The sequence below is a fragment of the Crotalus tigris genome, unplaced genomic scaffold, assembly GCF_016545835.1.
Source record: "Crotalus tigris isolate CLP2741 ecotype Arizona unplaced genomic scaffold, ASM1654583v1 scf7180000020451.2329072775:788845, whole genome shotgun sequence".
Classification (NCBI taxonomy): Eukaryota; Metazoa; Chordata; class Lepidosauria; order Squamata; family Viperidae; genus Crotalus; species Crotalus tigris.
Window position 1 is genome coordinate 548473 of NW_024098027.1, and position 20804 is coordinate 569276.

Consider the following 20804-nt stretch of genomic DNA (forward strand, 5'->3'; position numbering starts at 1 on the left):
TCTTGGGTTTTACCGATTAGTTTGATTTGTTGTTATAGAAATGGCGAGTTTGTACTATTATGGAAAAGTCAAAAGTCAAAGTTCGATGTTAATGCTTTATTGCTCTACTGCAGCAGAGGAAATTGGAAGTCAATGCCTTTTCTTTTCTCTTTTTTTCTCTTCTCCCTCTCCCTCTTCTTCCCCTTTTCCCTCCCCACTCTGTCCCACTATTTGCTTTTGTACCTTTGTATTTTATTCTATAATTTAATTAAAACGTTATTTTTTTAAAAAGGAGAGGAGCAACCTAGAACGAAGGAGAAATTTATTGACAGAATACTCAATCAGTGGAACGGCTTGACTTCCAAAGCTGTGGGTGTTCCATCCCTGGAGCCTTTTAAGAAGAAAATGAACAGCCATTTATTGGAAATGATATAGATCCCCCTGCTTGAGTAGGGAGTTGGACTAGAAGACATCCAAGGTCCCTTCCAACTTTGTTATTCTTTTATTCTGTATTCTCCATGATGATCTATCCCTAATCTGATCTTTCGGTCTTCCAATGATTGTACATCCATTGCTGTTATAACTGAGTGCTTCTCCCCCCCCACACACACACACACTTGTTACTAGTTGTCCTCTTCTTCTCTTTCCTTCCATCCTTCTGAGCATCAAAGTCTTCTCCAGAGAGCTACATCTTCTCATCCTGTGCCCAAAATAGGATAATTTGAGTCTGATCATTTGTCCCTCCAATGAAAGCTCTGGCTTGATTTTGTCAACCATCCAGTTGGCATTTCCAGTAAAAGATATAATTTTACCCAGAATATAATACTTTACTGAAAATCTACATTGGCACAAAGAAAGCAAAACCAGATCTGATTTCCCATGCAAACACAAGCCTAGTTATTTTCCTGTTTCCCTCTGGTCCACCCACAGCCCAATATGTTCACCAATCACTTCTATTCATGTTGTTGTGAGAAAACAGTTAGCCACACTCAGTGTCCTTGCAAACTTCCAAAGATGCCTCGGTTGCCTACATCAGTGGTTCTCAACCTTTTTAATGCCATGACCCCCAACCGGTCGTAAGTCGAGAACTTTCCCTGCCCGGGAGTGCTGCGCATGCATGGTGCTGCCCCCTGCGCCAGCCGAAGCGTAGCAGAATGGGACTTTTGGCGGGCTCAGCAGGGCAGAGACAGCCTGGACAATTCCTATTGGCTTTTGAAAGCCAATAGAATTAGACTCTATTCAAGAGAGTCTATTCTATTGGCTTTCAAAAGCCAATAGAATAAAAGGGAGTAGCACAGCTAAGGAAAAGGGGGAAAAATGGCGGACTGCGTTGTTTGGCGACCCCCATGAAATGGTCATTCGACCCCAAATGGGGTCCAGACCCACAGGTTGAGAACTGCTGGCCTACATACTATCCCCCCACCTTTGCATTCCATTCCACAACTGCTTCCCTTTTTTTGTCAAGCTGTGAGCAAAGGAGAAAATGTAGGTGAAAGGGGGAATCAGTCAAATTGACAGATTTGTAACTATGTCCCGGAATATTTGAGATTCCAAATCTGGTCTAGTGAATCAGCAAAGCCAGAATAAAAAAAAACAAACAAACCTCAGTTAAAAAACAATGCAGGATTAGTTGTTAACAAGGCAAATTGTGATGAATAATCAGCCAATGATAAAAAACTCTTTATACCTTTCAATAGATTGCCACGTTTCTAAAAGGTCAGTAGTGAGATGCCCTTTCTTAGATTTTAAAAGGAAATATAAAATAAGGCATGGTATAATAAAGAATAATAGCCATTCATGATCAGAAGGATGTGACCTATGTTTTCACTTTCTTTCCATTACACCTGCATCCTGAATGAAATAAGTGTCTGCAAAAATAAAAAACATTATAAAAGGGTACCTTTTCTAGAAATAACAATCCTGTGTGCATCTCCTTCACATTAGCTGAACCTGGAGAACACAACCTCCTGACTTTGCTGTCAGTCAATTTACCAGATTTGCCAAGGCAAATTTCTCAACAGCTTCCAGCCAGATATATTTGCATAATTAATCTGTCAGTTAAACAGGACCACTGATGCTAATAACTAGCACATACCCTTAACCTCATTTTTTTTTTAAAAAAAAAAAAAATCTTTATGGTACCCTTGACTTAGGAGCATCCTCCCTCAATTGCTACTAATGATACCCGCTCACTTTTCAGCACCAGAAAACAGCTTTTTAAAGTTAAAAGAAAGAGCCACTGAAGGTAGCTGCTAAACATTTAATTTTCCTTGCCATTGTCTGTGGAGAGTCTCAGTCATCCAAGGTCATGGTTGTCTCAAAGGAGCTTTTTCAAACGGCAACTGGACCTTGTTTTTTCCTTGAAGATGTTTCGCTTCTCATCCAAGAAGCTTCTTCTGTTCTGACTGAATGGTGGAGGAGGGAAGGATTTATATTCTTGCAATCATCCAATTGTTAGCACTCTTTCTGAGAATCGTTGAGGCCACTTGGAGGTTTATCTGTGCCTTCAGAGTCACCTGAATAGTGTAAGTGGGTGTAGAGTCTTCTTTGCAACACAGTCCTTTCAGAATATTCCAAGAAGATTTGGGATTTCCTTGCCATTTTTTTTTTTTGTCTGCTTAGCAAAGATCTCTGACAATATCCTATTTTATTAACTTTCTCCAACTCTTTGAGTTCCACTGTTCTTAATCATTAATCTTGTTTCTTTTTCCTTTCTTCTTCCTTCTCTTAAAGCAGGGGTATCAAACTGCTGGCCCGCAGGCAGGATGTGTTATGCCGAAGCTGCACCCACCCCATTGCCTGCAATGGAAAAAAAGTCGCAATACGTCATGACACGTCATGTGACATTGCAACTTTGACACCTCTGTCTTAGAGGCTTGTTCTGCTTCTCTGGCTAACCACAGCCTCACTCTGTCCTATAGAATAGAATAGAATAGAATAGAATAGAATAGAATAGAATAGAATAGAATAGAATAGAATAGAATAGAATAGAATACGGAATGGAGAAGAGAAGAGAAGAGAAGAGAAGAGAAGAGAAGAGAAGAGAAGAGAAGAGAAGAGAAGAGAAGAGAAGAGAAGAGAAGAGAAGAGAAGACGGAATGGAGAATAGAATAGAATAGAATAGAATAGAATAGAATAGAATAGAATAGAATAGAATAGAATAGAATAGAATAGAATACGGAATGGAGAATAGAATAGAATAGAATAGAATAGAATAGAATAGAATAGAATAGAATAGAATAGAATAGAATAGAATAGAATAGAATAGAATACGGAATGGAGAATATGGAATGGAGAATAGAATAGAATAGAATAGAATAGAATAGAATAGAATAGAATAGAATACGGAATGGAGAATACGGAATGGAGAATAGAATAGAATAGAATAGAATAGAATAGAATAGAATAGAATAGAATAGAATAGAATAGAATAGAATAGAATAGAGAAATGAAGAATTGGAACAGAACAGAACAGAATAGAGCTGGAAGGCACCATGGAGGTCTTCTAATCCAGCCCCCTGCTCAAGCAGGAGAACGTATACCATTTCAGACAAGTGACTGTCTAGTCTCTTCTTAAAAACTTCGGTGGAACGCCCATGATTTCTGAAGGCAAGTTCTTCCAGTTGTTAATTGTCCTCACTGTTAGGAAGTTTCTCCTTAATGCTAGTTTGCTTCTCTCTTTGATTAGTTTCCATCCATTATTCCTTGTCCTGCCCTCTGGTGCTTTGGAGAACAGTTTGACGCCTTCTTCTTTGTGGCAGCCCCTCAAATACTGGAATACTGCTATCATGTCTCCCCTATTTCTTCTTTTCTTTAGACTAGCCAAATCCAAGTCCTGCAGTCATTCTTCATATGTTTTAGTCTCCAGACTTTTGATCATCTTAGCTGCGCTTCTCTGAATTTTTTCCAAAGTCTCAACATCTTTTTTGTAGTACGGTGCCCATAATTGGTTGCAGTATTCCAGGAGGAGGTGATAAGCCGCCCGGGAAAGCCAAGGGAAATCATTAAAACAATTAAAAAATGAAAATTAGAATATTTCAGACATGTGATGCGACACCCAGAAAAATACAGCATACTCCATTTAACCCTCCAGGGAAAGATTGAAGGCAAACGAGGTCCAGGCAGAAGAAGAACATCGTGGCTTCAAAATCTAAGGGACTGGTTTGGACAAAACTCAGCAGCACTTTTTCGTGCGGCTGCCGATAAAAACAGGATCGCCAACATGATCGCCAACGTCCGATAACAGATATGGCACAAGAAGAAGAAGAAATTCCAGGCGTGGTGGTCTTACTAGGGTTTTATAAAGCGGTGCTAATACTTCACGTGATCTTGATTCTATGCCTCACCTTTCTCCTAAAATGTGGGGCACATTAGCATTAGATTCTTTCTCAGTGGCAGTTCTCTATTATTATTATTATGGATCATCGCACAGTCAGCCAGATGTTCAGACTGGATTTGGCATTTTGTATACCTATCGAGTCCTTACCCAGGACCTGGGATAGGCAGATGTGGATGTTTGATGGTATTACAGATATCGTCGCAGGATTGAAGCAGTTCCTAGTAAGGCCGCCTTTTGCAATTGACTAATAGCGAATTTGTCAATGCCAATGGTGTTCAAGTGGTGCTCCAGGTGTTTTGGGATTGCACCTAAGGAGCCTATTACTATTGGTACTACCCTTGCTTGCTTTTGCCACAGTCTTTCTATTTCTATTTGTAGGTCTTTGTATTTTGTTATCTTCTCCAGTTCTTTCTCGTCTATTCTGCTGTCTCCAAGCACTACCACGTCTACTATCCAGACTTTTTTGTCTTTCTTATTGACAATTGTTAAGTCTGGGGTGTTGTTGTTGTTGTTGTTGTTGTTATTATTATTATTATAATATGATAATGAAAAGGATGAGCTGCAAGTATATTAGGGCTTCTCATCCACACCCATCACCCAAAACCATCTCGTCACCAGTTCAATTTCTGACCCATTGGCAACGAGTGTCAAAAGTCTTTACTCCAGTTTGGTCTCTTCAAACCTGGCTCTTTTATGACTTGTGGATTTCAACTCCCAGAATTCCTGAGCCAGCTTGGAAACCTCTTCCTTTCCCCTCAGCATGGCTGGCTCAGGAATTCTGGGAGTTGAAATCCACGAGTCATAAAAGGGCCAAGTTTGAAGACCCCTGTCTTAGACTATCGCAGCAACACTGCAAAGGTAGAAGGTAGAATTGCAGTTTTGAGCTTGAATGGATCAAGCAAGGAGGAATCAGGGAGATCCCATCTGCTTTTAATAAATTGCAGACTCTGGGTTGGCCTCTCCTCCGTGCTGCTGATTTTCTGCTAAGGTGGCTCTTTGGGACTCCCTGCCAGCTCTGACAGTTTGCAAGAGGGATGACAAAATAATCCTACCATTAATTTCTCTGTTGCTTTTTATTTAAGTAGCGCCGGTCACCTGGACTTAGAGTGATTTTAAACTCCATTATAAAATTGCTTGAGGTTGAAGGAAGAATTGTGATCGATTGGTAGATTCTTGTTGAGGGCAAGATTAATTTCGGGGAACGTATACAATTGCAAACTGCTAATTCATCTTCTTTTTTTTCCTCCCCTAAATGCAAAGGTCCGTGTTTTATTTAGACTCAGAGGGAGTGATAAGGCACTTTTAAGTGGGATGCTTGCTAATCACAAAATAACACATGCCAGGGGAAAAAAGGAAAAGCATTCAACTCTATTGTGCAACACGATTGTTCTTTGATAAGCTGCTGGTGCCTGACATCTCAATGCTTGCTTTCCATCCGGTTCAACATCGTTTCTCTTGGAACTGTCAGAGATGGGAGGGAATCCCCAAAAGCCACCTTAGCAGAAAGTCAGCAGCAGAGAGGAGAGGCCAACCCAGAGTTTGCAATTTATTCAAAGCAGATGGGATCCCCCTGATTCCTCACTGCTTGATCCATCCAAGCTCAAAACTGCAATTCTACCTTCTACCTTTGCAGTGTTTCTGCAATAGTCTAAGACAGGGGTCTTCAAACTTGGCCCTTTTATGGCTTGTGGACTTCAACTCCCAGAATTCCTCAGCCAGGCATGCTGGCTAAGGAATTCTGGGAGTCAAAGTCCACAAGTCATAAAAGGGCCGAGTTTGAAGACCCCTGGTCTAAGAGACCAAACTGGAGTAAAGACTTTTGACGCTCGTTGCCAGTGGGACAGAAATTGAACTGGTTTTTTTTAAAGAACTTTATTAGATTTTATAGGATTAGGGATAAAGTGGAGTCAAAATTAAGATTAGGGCAGTAGTGGCAAACCTATGGCACGAGTGCCAGAGGCGGCACTCAGAGCCCTCTCTGTGGGCACTCACGCCCTCACCCCAGACCCACCTCCCCCCATGGCCCCCTCCTCATCAACACCCCCCCTGGAGGAGAGTCGCCCCCAAACACAGCCAGCGCAGAGCAGCGCAGCCATGAACATGACAGCCAGGCAGCAGAGACAAGACTCCGCCCTTATGCCCCATCGGGCGCAGATGCTGCAGGGTGTGGGCGGAGGGCATGGCCACCCTGGCACTGCTGGGCCACCTGGGAAATCTGTGCTGGGCCAGGGAGGCAGTGGGTGGCCCTGTGGGTGGGTGGAGCTGGGATGGGGGCAGAGGAGGGGCAGATGGGGCCGAGGTTTGGGCACTTGGTCTCTAAAAGGTTTGCCATCACAGGGTTAGGGTTTAGGCTGGGGTTGGGGTTGGGGTTAGGACGAGGTTGAGGTCAGGATTGGGGTTATCCCCCAGTAACATTTTCAATCTTTAGCAGGCAGAATATTTTCTGGGTATAATATATTTAAATAACAATATTTAATATAATAGATAACAATGGTAAATACAATTAGGCAGTATTAATTAATCAATCCATAACGTCCTTCTTACTCATATGTATTCAGAATTACATATTTATTTATTTATTTATGAGATTTATTTACCGCTTTAAGAGCAAGCACTCTCTAAGCGGTGTACACCAGTAAGCAATGTATATATATATATATATATATATATATATATATATATATATATATATATATATATATATCTGAGGTTTTCGCGGGTATTATGTATGTAGGTCTTTGGTTGTTCGGGTTTTCTCCCACGTAAAATTGGAAGTGTCTTGGCGACGTTTCGACGAAGTCCCATTCGTCATCTTCAGGCTGGTGCTTTCAGCTTCGTGCCTCGAGCAGCAATGTGTGGTCTTAGCTGTTTCTTCCTTTTAACTGCCAGTGGGGGTATGAACTGATTGGGTGGGAGCTTGGCTGTGTTCTGATTGGGTGGAGGTGTGTTCTGATTGGTTAGGGGTGGCTGTGCTCTGATTGGCTGGGGGGTTGGCTGTGCTCTGATTGGCTGGGGGGTTGGCTGTGCTCTGATTGGCTGGGGGAGTGTTCTGTTTGGTTGTGCTCAGGTTAGTCTGAGTTGCAGAGGGATTCAAGATTTTGGGCTGCCCTGCCATTCCTTGGCTTCGCGTTCGTGGTCGTGCCTCCTCTTCATGGAGGGTGTCAGTTTGCTTCATGTATGGATTGGAGGGGTTTAAAGTGGCTAATGATGCAGCTGTGGTCTGGCTTCTGGTTTGTGGTCGTGCCTCATCATCGGTGTGGCTTTGGGTTTGTTTTTTGCGTGGATGTGTGGTGGTGACATCCTGTGTGGTTTTTGTGAGTGTGGGTCTGGTATCATTTTTTGTGTTAGGGAGTCGTTTGTCAATAGGGCGGGTTTCCAAATGGCTGGTAGGCGGGAGGTATCATCTCGCTTGTTCATGCTGTGTGGGCGTTTTTCTATCTCGATGGCTTCTCTGATTATTCTGTTATTAAAATGTTCACTTTTGGCAATGGTTCTGGTATTTTTAAAGTCAATTTCATGTCCTGTGGCTTTAAGGTGTTGGACCAGGGAAGATGTTGGTTCCTCTTTTTTGATTGAGTTCTTATGTTCTTCAATGCGTGCACTTATTCTTCTGTTGGTTTGTCCGATGTATGTGGTGGGACAAGTGGTGCATGGGATTTCGTATACTCCTTGATTTTCTAATTCAATTTTATCTTTGGGGTTTCTAAGAAAATGAACTTCACACAAAAAGATTCCTCCTAGACCGAATTAACAAAGATCTCCTCACACTCCACCTCAAACTCAGCAACAAGATCCACCCCGCACTTTGGGACAAATCCAAACAACTTGCCGTCTGGAGAGCCGAAACACAGACCACCCTCAAGACAGATACACACACCAACAAACTCCGAAGACTACAAGAACGCCAGAAACAAACCCCTCCTCCCTCACAGCCACACATGAAGCAGACAGTGCATAACATCTCAGATAGGATCCTCACCAAAGCCGAAACCAATGTCCTTTCCAAAGGATTCAACTTTGCAGTCGCTCCCAAACACATCCCCACTGAAACCATTATATGTGGAGTTGAAACCAGCCTGACTAAAATCAACCCCGACGACGCCAACAGAATCAGACTCGAAATCACCAACATCCTCTGCACCAGCAAGCCACCCAAAAGCAACTTACCCAAAGAGGAACAGACAGCACTACGTAACCTTAAAGAAGACACCAGCATAATAATCCTACCAGCAGACAAGGGCAACGCCACGGTGGTTATGAACACATCTGACTACCAAACCAAATTAACCAACCTACTCCAAGACTCCACATACAAACCCCTAAATACAGATCCCACCACCTACCTGGAAAAAACCACCAGATCCAAAATAAAAGCCTCCCCCATTAGCGAAGAGATCCAGCAAAGAATCATTCCCAGAGAGAAATCATCCAGATGCCCCAAACTCTATGGTCTCCCCAAGATACACAAGGAAGGAACCCCACTCAGACCTATAGTCAGCTCCATAGGCTCACCTCTACAAAACCTAGCCAAATTTCTCGCCAAACAACTACAGCCCTATGCAGAATCCATCACCTCACACGTAAAAAACTCATTCCAGTTTATAGAGATCATAAAGAAACAAAACTTACAGCCCAGCGACCTACTAGTGAGCTTCGATGTCATATCCCTCTTCACCCAAGTGCCTATCAAAGAAGCCTTGACAGCTATCCAAAACAAATATAACCCCCCCAAACACATCTTAGATCTGACCAACCACTGCCTATCCAACACATACTTCATCTATAATGGACAAAAATACAAACAAACAGAAGGAGCACCCATGGGATCACCCCTCTCACCTGTCATTGCCAACCTCTACATGGAACACTTTGAAACCCAAGCTCTAGAAAAATCGGATCACAAACCCAAACTCTGGCTCAGATACGTAGACGACACCTTCATAATCTGGCCACATGGGAAAGAAAAACTGGACAACTTCCTCACACACCTCAACAGCCTACACCCCAAAATACAGTTCACCATGGAAACAGAAGCTAACAACCAACTTCCCTTCCTGGATGTCTTAGTCTACAAGAAATCCAATGGCTCCCTAGGACACACCATCTACCAGAAGAAAACACACACAAACCGCTATCTGCACGCTCTCTCACACCACCACCCAGCACAGATCAACTCTGTAGCCAAGACACTCATCTCCAGAACAAAACGCTTAGCTGACGAACAACACCTAAAACCCGAACTACACACTCTCACCAATGTACTAACATCCAATGGATTCCATAGAAATAAGATTACAAACCTAATCCAAAAAGAAACCCCCACTAAAATCCAAGACAAAGAACAAGAAAACGGCAAAGCCATCCTCCCATACATAAAAGGCATCACAGACAGAATCAGTAAGATCCTCCATAAACACAACATCAAAACAGCATTCTGCACAAACAGAAAAATATCCACCATCCTTAGAAACCCCAAAGATAAAATTGAATTAGAAAATCAAGGAGTATACGAAATCCCATGCACCACTTGTCCCACCACATACATCGGACAAACCAACAGAAGAATAAGTGCACGCATTGAAGAACATAAGAACTCAGTCAAAAAAGAGGAACCAACATCTTCCCTGGTCCAACACCTTAAAGCTACAGGACATGAAATTGACTTTAAAAATACCAGAACCATTGCCAAAAGTGAACATTTTAATAACAGAATAATCAGAGAAGCCATCGAGATAGAAAAACGCCCACACAGCATGAACAAGCGAGATGATACCTCCCGCCTACCAGCCATTTGGAAACCCGCCCTCATTGACAAACGACTCCCTAACACAAAAATTGATACCAGACCCACACTCACAAAAACCACACAGGATGTCACCACCAAACATCCACGCAAAAAACAAACCCAAAGCCACACTGACTATGAGGCACGACCACAAACCAGAAGCCAGACCACAGCTGCATCATTAGCCCCTTTAAACCCCCCCAATCCATACATGAAGCAAACTGACACCCTCCATGAAGAGGAAGCACGACCACGAACGCGAAGCCAAGGAATGGCAGGGCAGCCCAAAATCTTGAATCCCTATGCAACTCAGACTAACCTGAGCACAACCAAACAGAACACTCCCCCAGCCAATCAGAGCACAGCCAACCCCCCAGCCAATCAGAGCACAGCCAACCCCCCAGCCAATCAGAGCACAGCCACGCCCCTAACCAATCAGAACACACCTCCACCCAATCAGAACACAGCCAAGCTCCCACCCCAATCAGTTCATACCCCCACTGGCAGTTAAAAGGAAGAAACAGCTAAGACCACACATTGCTGCTCGAGGCACGAAGCTGAAAGCACCAGCCTGAAGATGACGAATGGGACTTCGTCGAAACGTCGCCAAGACACTTCCAATTTTACGCGGGAGAAAACCCGAACAACCAAAAACCTACATATATATATATATATATATATATATATATATATATATATATATATATATATATATTTACATTGCCCCCAACAATCTGGGTCCTCATTTTACCTACCCCGGAAGGATGGAAGGCTGAGTCAACCTTGAGCCGGTGAGATTTGAACCGCTGACCTGCTGAACACAGTCAGCTAAAGTGGCCTGCAGTACTGCACTCTAACTGCTGCGCCACCTCGGCTCATATCACATTCCTTTTGCAGTGCTGCTGTATTGTCTAAGACAGGGGTCTTCAAACTTGGCAACTTTTAAGACTTGTGGACTTCAACTCCCAGAATTCCTCAGCCGCTGAGGAATTCTGGGCGTTGAAGTCCATAAGTTTTAAAGTCACCAAGTTTGAAGACCCCTGATCTAAGTAGAGACCAAACTGGAGTAAAGACTTTTAACACTCATTTCTAACAAATTAAGTCCAAACCTTTTCTTTGTTCTTCATTAGGACTTTTACCTACCTTATTCCATCTTAGGGTTCTGATTTTTTTTTTTTTTTTACTTGTTGAAAAGTGGCTATTTCAGGAAAAGAAGTATGGAGCTTCTGACTGTTATCTAATTGAAAAACTGAATTATTCTATTAGATGGAGATGATCTATGGAGATTAGACACACACACACACACACACACACACACACACACTGAAGCAATATATTCTATGTGTGTCAGGGGGCAGTGCAGTGAGAAATGTAAGATTTTTTTGTATAGCCTTAACATTTGCAGGTCATTGTTCAATATCCAAATCAACCAACAGCAGGAAGTAAATCCATTTTACATTATCTATTTCCCTTAGCTCATTTCATCCTTAGTAATTAAAAAATTCATCTGAGCTTCTCTGTGATAGATTTCTGGAATAAATCCAGAGGCAAATGAAGTAACTAAGCTGTAGATCTTTCCCATCATTTGCTGAAACATCTGACTTTTTTTTTTCCCTGTAATGTCTGTTTCTTCAAAATGTTCACCCTTTCTCGGTCTTCAAGTGACTGATGCATCTTTTTGCCTTTCTTATATATATATATATATTATTTTTCCCATGTTGGGTTAGATTTGTTGTGTCCTGAGCCTGCAAATGCCGGCTCGGGACGTTGCAATGGTCCTGGGCATTGCAAAAGCTGCCCGGGACCAGACTGGTTGGTGCCGGCTTTGCGCGCATGCGCAAGGCACAAAAAGTGCCTGTTTTGTTGCCATTGTGTCCGGGGATCTGGTCATATAAAAGGAGGCCTGCGTGCCTTTGCTCGTTGTTGGTGTTTTGGCTGAGAATGAAACAAAGAGTTGTTCCTTGCAAGATATGTCTTCATCATTCGCCATTATTGGAAGGACTTAATTCTTCGAAGCAGAAAATCTACCTTTGCTGTATACAAAAGTCTACTTTCACATTCGGACACTAGAAGATTCAATCATTAGTATTGGAGAAGATTTATTTATTTATTTATTTATTTATTTATTTATTTATTTATTTATTTATTTATTTATTTTTAAAATTTATAAGCCGCCCCACTTCCGAAGGACTCTGGGCGGCTAACAATAAAAAAAAACACATAAAACATAACAAAACAAACAGTACAAAGACAGTCATCCAGGGGTCAGGTTTTATAAACCCCAGGCCTGCCGGAAAAGCCAGGTCTTAAGTAGCTTACGGAAGACCAACAGGGTGGGAGCGGTCCTAATCTCCGGGGGGGGGGGAGCTGGTTCTAAAGCGTGGGCAACATCACAGAGAAGGCCCTCCTCCACGGCCCCGCCAAATGGCACTGCTTGGCCGACAGGGCCTGAAGGAGGCCCAGCCTGTGGGATCTAACCGGACGTAGGGAACTATGAGGTAGTAGGTAGTAAGATTCCTGCAGCAGAAGCATCCCCCCACACACACACACACACATTCTCTTAAACAGCTTTTCAAGCAGCTCTGATTGGCTGAAAAGAATGGCTCACCTTATGTTTTTTCCTCCCCGGAAAAAAATGTCCTCCCTTCTGGATCTTTCCAAAACCACACTCATCTTCATATCTAGATCAGGAGTGCCTGTCACTTCATTGTGAGAGATGCTACAGTTAGCATTTTCATCACAAAGGGAGGGACCTAGGAGATCTTCTAAGCCAACCCCCTGCTGAAGCAGGAGACCCTATACCATTTCAGACAAATGGCTGTCCAATCTTTTTTAAAAAACCTCCAGTGATTGTTCTCACTGTCAGGACATTTTGCCCTAGTTCTTGGTTGTTTCTGTCCTTCATTAGTTTCCATCCGTTGCTTCTCGTCCTGCCCTCAGGTGCTTTGGAGAATAGGTTGACCCCCCTCTTCTTTGTAACACCCCTTCAAATATTGGAACACTGCTATCATGTCACCCTTCGTCCTTCTCTTTGTTAGACTAGGCATAACCCAGTTCCTGCAACTGTTTTTCATATGTTTTAGCCTCCAGTCCCGTAATCATCTTTGTTGCTCTTCTCTCTGTTACTCTCCCAATCTTCTCTGGATGAATAAATGTAAATCTTTGTGAGACCTTTAACGTGGAAGATGTTTGTTGATTCCTCCCTTGTGGCATTCTCTATATCCTTAACCAGGCAATTTGCAAATATATCTTTGCTGTTCCTATCTGCCCTCAGAAGAATATCTTGGAATTTCAGTCTGCAAGGTTAGGGAGACATGGAGTTGTATTGTGGCTTTCTCATTCAAAGGAAAGGGGAAGAGAGCACAATGGCCAGCTGTAGTTCCTATCCATTCCTATCCAACATATAAGGAACGGCTGCTGGAATTAGGTATGTCTAGTTTAATGAAGAGAAGGACGAGGGGGGACATGATAGCAGTCTTCCAATATCTCAGGCGTTGCCCCAAAGAAGAGGGAGTCAAGCTATTCTCCAAAGCACCTGAAGGCAGGACAAGAAGCAACGGATGGAAACTAATCAAGGAGAGAAGCAACCTAGAACTAAGGAGAAATTTCCTGACAGTTAGAACAATTAACCAGTGGAACAACCTGCCTCTAGAAGCGGTGAATGCTCCAACACTGGAGGTTTTTAAAAAGAGACTGGACAGCCATTTGTCCAAAATGGTATAGGGTTTCCTGCCTGAGCAGGGGGTCAGACTAAATGACCTCCAAGGTCCCTTCCAACTTTATTATTATTGTTGTTGTTGTTGTTGTTGTATTTTAACAAAACATTCTGTCAAATTTTCAGCTGACTGATTAAGTCCTGTCCAGTCATTGTTGACACTTAGCAATCACATGGGTGGATTTTCTTCAGAATTATCTCTCCAATCTGATCTTTCAGGTCTCTCAATGGTGCATCTACTGCGGCTATAATTGAATCCATCCATCTTGTCACTGGCTCTTTTCTTTCTCTTTTTTTCCCCCTTCAATTTCTCCAAGCATCATGGACTTCTCAAGCAAAGCAGGTCTATGCAGGATGTTGTTCAAAGTATGGCAATTGTTGAGTTTCAAACAAGAATTCTAACGTATTTGATCCGTTGGCTTCCTGGCTGTCCATGGTATCCTTACAGTCTTACCCAGCACCAAAGCTCAAGCATAAATACTCTTGCTATCTTGTTTCTTCATATAGTATCACAGGAAGAACCATTGCCTGAACAATTCTAACTTTGGTTGGTCTACACATATCACAGAATGTGAATATCCTTTCCAAGAAGGCTCCACACCCATTTGCACCACTCAGGTGACCCTGAGGACACAGACAAACCTCCAGGTGGCCTCAACGACACTCTAAAAAAGGCAAATGACCAGCGGTCTGCAAGGAATATAAATCCTTCCATTCCCCACCATCCAGTCAGAGCTGAAGAAGCTTCTTGGATGAGAAGCGAAATGTCTCCAAAGAAAAACAAGAAAGTCCAGTTGCCTCTTGAAAAAGCACCTTTGGGACAACAATGACCTGGATGATGGAGAATTTCCATAGACATCCTTTCCAAGACCTTACTGAAGTTTTACCAAGTCATATTTCTTGACTGCTGGATGAATATGCTATGGCAGTAATGACGAACCTTTTAGAGACGAGTGCCCAAACTGCAACCCAAAACCCACTTATGTATCATCGGGTGCCAGCCGTGTGTGGCCCACTGGGTGGGCATGGCTGTGGTGGTAACGGCAGACTGGGTGGGACTAAAAAGTTCAATCAATCAATTCCAACTTTGAGAGATCTTTTTTTTTCCCGCGAGAAGTTGAAATTGACTGATTGATTGAACCTTTTTTTTTTTTTTTGGCACACGGAGGCCTAAAGAGAAAAGATTTTATAAAACCCAGCTGAAGGCCTAGGACTGGGGCGACGGCGTGCGTACCCACAGAGAGGGCTCTGCGTGCCACCTGTGGCACCTGTGCCATAGGTTTGCCACCACGGTGCTATGGGGAATGATCCTAAACAGCTCTGTATATTTCTAATTCAAATTACAATGATTCATAGCAGTTTGCGTAAAATAATGACCACAATGATGGTTAAAAAAAAAAGAGAGATCTGTGTAAAATGTGTCTAATTTGTTTCAGTGTGCCTGGATGAGGAATTCTGGGAGTTGAAGTCCACAAGTCATCAAAGTTTGAAGACCCCTGTTTTAGAGTTTCCTCTGGCAGTTTTCTTTACATATGACATGCATGCACTGAAATATTAACTGATGTTTCCAGTGGCCTAGTATCTAGTATCCAGATCTATCTATCTATCTATCTATCTATCTATCTATCTATCTATCTATCTATCTATCTATCTATCTATCTATCATCTATCTATCTATCTATCTATCTATCTATCTATCTATCTATCTATCTATCTATCTATCTATCTATCTAGATATCTATCTAGATATTGTTCTATTCTTTGCCTGTTATGGAGCAGCTGGATTTTTGGATTTGATGAATGCCAAATCTGATGAATTTCATCTTTGAAATCTTTGAATCTTCTCTGATTTAAAAAGTTTAATGAATATTGGAAATCTAACCTGGTTTCTGAGTTCTCCCTTCATTCTTGTGTCAGGGGAGATAGTTAATAGTTCATAAGCAGGAATTGGGAGCTGATTGGAGCAATTCTTATAAAATAGCAGCTGCCCTTCTTTGAATTAACCCACACTGATGTCAGACACAAAGTTTCAGGGACCATCATACCACTGGAAAACTGTGAAGTGTCTACAGAGCCCAGATGGATTCCTTAAATCTCATCTAAAATTCTGTATACCCCTATTTACATCCACATGAACAACTTTACACATCTCGTGAAGCTGAACTGGAGGTAGTTTTTCTTACCCTCCTCTTCCACTGTTTTGCAAATTAACCTTCAATTTTAGGGCAAATCTGCAATTCTTTGTCTGTGTGTGTGTGTTTTACTGATTTCAGAAAGAGCAAGAAATATAATTAAGAATAAGAGTCAATGTCTATTTGTACTTAGAGAAATACCCCTGGAGTTTATAACGGATAAAGAAAAGAATATAGTAAAGATTATCCCTGCAAGAAGCTCTTGTGAAGTGTTGATTAGTTTTTTGCTTTCCACATTCTCTAGCGACAGCAGATTGAAGAATGATTAAGTGTTAGCCAACAGGCGCTAATTTTGTCCACTCCTGTAATCTGATGTTTACAAAAATGGATTACAGGTACAAGGAAACCAAGGTTTTAAAACAAAACCTAAACTAATGCCCTTGAAACCCAACCCATATTAAAGATTCACAACCCATTCTGAGAAAGGTAATCGGCTTTCAGAAATGGACTTGTCCACTTCCATTTCTCCATGGTGGATTCCGGATTAGATGTGATCAAGCTTGATTACCTCTTGGGTACCAAGAGATTGAGTTGAGAAGAGATGAGCCAGCTATATCCACTTTCCACTTCTCTGTATCAGGAAATTTGTTCTACCAGTTTGGTTCCCACATAAAAGTATAACTATTCCACCCCACTTAGTAACACTACACTTGGGATATTGCATCCAGATCTGGTCACCACAATGTAAAAACATTGTTGAGAAACTGGAAAGAGTGCAGAGAAGAGCAACAAAGATGATTAGGGGACTGGAGGCTAAAACATATAAGGAACAGTTGCTGGAATTGGGTAGGTCTAGTTTAATGAAGAGAAGGACAAGGGGGGACATGATAGCAGTGTTCCAGTATCTCAGGGGCTGCCACAAAGAAGAGGGAGTCAAGCTATTCTCCAAAGCACCTGAAGGCAGGACAAGAAGCAACGGGTGGAAACTAACCAAAGAGAGAAGCAACCTAGAATTAAGGAGAAATTTCCTGTCAGTTAGAACAATTAATCAGTGGAACAATCTGCCTCCAGAAGCTGTGAATGCTCCAACACTGGAAGTTTTTAAGAAGAGACTGGACAACTATTTATCTGAAATGGTATAGGGTTTCCTGCCTGAGCAGAGGGTTGGACAAGATGACCTCCAAGGTACCTTCCAACTATTATTATTGTTGTTGTTGTTGTTACTATCCAAGCTTGATGCTCACAGTGATAGCAACTAGCACAGCAGAGTATAGCAGGATAGTAAAATGTGCAACAAATCACATTAAAAAACAATATTTTTATAATACTTGAAATATGAAAATATTGGGATGGTGTACCTACATGGAAAAAATTGGATATTTAGACGATTAACATTGAGAAAATCATGACTGATAAGAATGGATTGAATAAAAGGGAAAATTAAGCTTAAACAAAAATCACAAAAATAGGATGCATGGTGAACTAATGAGATGATGGTTATTAAAATAGTATAAGCTGATAAAATGCATGTGTTAAACATAGATGTTATCACTATTTTTATAAATATTTTAAAAAATCTATATTTAATCATTTATATATTGAAAATATTAAGAATTATATTTTGGTTAAGGTTGAAAAAAGGGGAATAGAAATGGGAGAAAGGAAGACCAAGGAAATATATTATTAATTAATATACTAATTATGGAATTATCAAATTTAATCATTATTGACTGTTAATTATTATTGCCTTTTGTATTTTCTTTCTTTTTTTTTCAAAGATATAAACCAAGACCACATGCTGTACACGAGCACTGGAGATTGTTATTGTTAAAAACCAATAAAATATTTATATATTTTATATAAATATAAAACCTTCCATTGGATGGAAGGGATCTTGGAGGTCTTCTAGTCCAACCCCCTGCTCAAGCAGGAGACCCTATACCATTCTAAACAAGTGGCTATCCAAATTCTTCTTTAAAACTTCCAGTGTTGGAGCATTCACAACTTCTGGAGGCAGGTTGTTCCACTGGTTAATTGTTCTAACTGTCAGGAAGTTTCTCCTTAGTTCTAGGTTGCTTCTCTCCTTGATTAGTTTCCACCCGTTGCTTCTTGTCCTGCCTTCAGGTGCTTTGGAAAATAAGTTGACCCCCTCCTCTTCAAGGCAACCCCTCAAATACTGGAATACTGCTACTATGTCACTGCTACTCCTTGCTTTCTCTAGACTGGCCATGCTCATCTCCTGCAACTGTTCTTCATACGTTTTAGTCTCCAGTCCTTTGATCATCCTAGTTAGTCTTATCTGCCCTTTTTCAAAGGTCTCAGTATCTTTTTTTGTAATGTGGTGACCAAAACTGGATGCAGCATTCCAGGTGTCGTCTTACTAAGGCAGGGGTCTTCAAACTTGGCAACTTTAAGACTTGTGGACTTCAACGCCCAGAATTCCTCAGTGGCTGAGGAATTCTGGGAGTTGAAGTCCACAGGTCTTAAAGTTGCCAAGTTTGAAGACCCCTATACTAAGGTTTTAAATGTATGGTCCTGCATCATCTATTCATCTATAATTCCTTCATCAGAGTGCACATGCTCCCCAATTTAAGAATAAGTTTCATTCCCAAGGTCTGTCCTTAAGTCAAATCTGTATGTAATTTATATGTATGTAAGCCGCAAGAGTATTATTGTATAATACTGTATAAGTAGTATTGTGTAATGAACCTGAACCATTTAAATTGAATCATTGTCTGTTTAACCCAATTTTTGCTACAATAGGGTTCATCCCTTACTGTTGCCCTTAAACAGGGATGTTCTTAGCCCAGGGGTTTTCTGTGCTCAGAAAGCATTGCTTAAAACCTAACTATGAAGTTAATTACATTTTTGACCATCTTTTATTCATGTAGACAAGCTATTATTTGATGAAAGAGATACTCAGAGGATAAATTGCTTCCCAAAGCACAAGCACCAATGAACTCCTTCTTCCAAAACTCTTTCTTTAAAATAGAGTGCTCACAGTTTTCAGAAATACAGAATAAATCTCTGCACCAAGTTTAACATTAGATGAATCCACAAGAGCACTTTTTCAGAGAGCCCTTAGTAGGACGTGCATACTTTTCATATTCTTTGAAATAAGAAAACAGAGACAAGAGATAAATGGGCATTTTGAAAAGCAGAAAGGGTTTTTTTTTCTCCTCATTTTTTTTTCTTTTTAAAGATCACAGGAATATTAATTTGAAGGGTCACGCCTAAAATCTACAGGGATATTTCCATGAAAATTACATTACAGAGAGGGATCTGTATAAAAATGAAGCAGACAAATCCCACATATGTGCATAGCTTAATATGGAAATCATTTTCCAAAACAGATAAGAATTTTTTTAATCATCTATAATCAGAGAAAAACCCAGAGAACGTTCTCATCGCTTCGTAGCATTTTCCCCTCCTGGAACAGTCTTGTCATTTTTCACAGTGGTTGCCATGTTTCTCCTCCAATGCCCTTGAATGATCTTGGGTTTAATAGCTTTTTAATGGCAGCAGCAACAGAGAGATGCACAAGGATACAAAAGTCTCAGGAAGAAGGACTCACAGAATCAAGGAACCAAGGAGAAGATATGGATGGTACCTTTCAAAAACAAACTACAAATCTTTCAGCGGGGTGTAGAGCAGCAGTAATGGAGAATTTAATCATCAAACTTCTGTGAGAATACAAAATAAAGACAATAGAGTTGGAAGGGACCTTGGAGGTCTTCTAGCCCAACCACCTGCTCAATTAAGAGACTGTACACCATTTCAGACAGATGGCTGTCCAGTCTCTTCTTAAAAGCCTCCAGTGATGGAACACCCACAACTTCTGGAGGCAAGTTGTTCCACTGGTTAATTGTTCTCACGGTTAGGAAATTTCCCCTTAGTGCTAGGTTGCTTCTCTCTTTGATTAGTTTCCATCCATTTCTTGTACTTTGGAAAATAAATTGACCCCTCTTCTTTGTAGCAGCCTTTACATATTGGAACATTGCTATCATATCATCCCTAGTCCTTCTTTTCTCTAGATTAACCAAATCCAGTTCCTTCAACCATTCATCGTATGTTTTAGTGTCCAGGGCCTTAACCATCTTAGTTGCTCTTCTCTGCATTCTTTCCAAAGTCTCAGCATCTTTTTTATAATGTGGTGACCAAAACTGGATGAGCATTCCAGATGTGGTCTTCACTGAAGTAAAGACAAGGATAGAGAAAGCTTGAATAGCATTCTTCAAAATGAAAAAGGTCTTCTGCAGTCACGACATAAGCCTAAGACTGAAAATCAGGCTTGTCAGATGCTATATTTTTTCTATCCTGCTCTATGGAGTAGAGAGTTGGTCTCTGACACAAGGCCACCTGAAGAGACTAGAAGCATTTGAAATGTGGATTTACAGGGGGCTGTTACGTATAAGCTGGGTTGACAAGATCAGAAATGAGGAGGTGATAAGCCACCTGGGAAAGCCAAGGGAAACCATCAAAACAATTAAAAAACGAAAGTTAGAATATTTCGGACATGTGATGCAACACCTAGAAAAATACGGCATACTCCATTTAATCCTCCAGGGAAAGATTGAAGGCAAACGACGTCCAGGCAGAAGAAGAACATCATGGCTTCAAAATCTAAGGGACTGGTTTGGACAAAACTTAGCAGCGCTTTTTCATGTGGCTGCTGATAAAAACAGGATCGCCAACATGATCGCCAACTTGCGATAACGGATATGGCACAAGAAGAAGAAGGTGTTGTCTTATTAAGGTTAATTACTAAGGAAGAAAAACTGGTCTTTACTGGGTTGTCTTGCTAATAACTTCCTCCTTCAATGGATAGAAAAGAGCGCCACTGGATGATCTGTT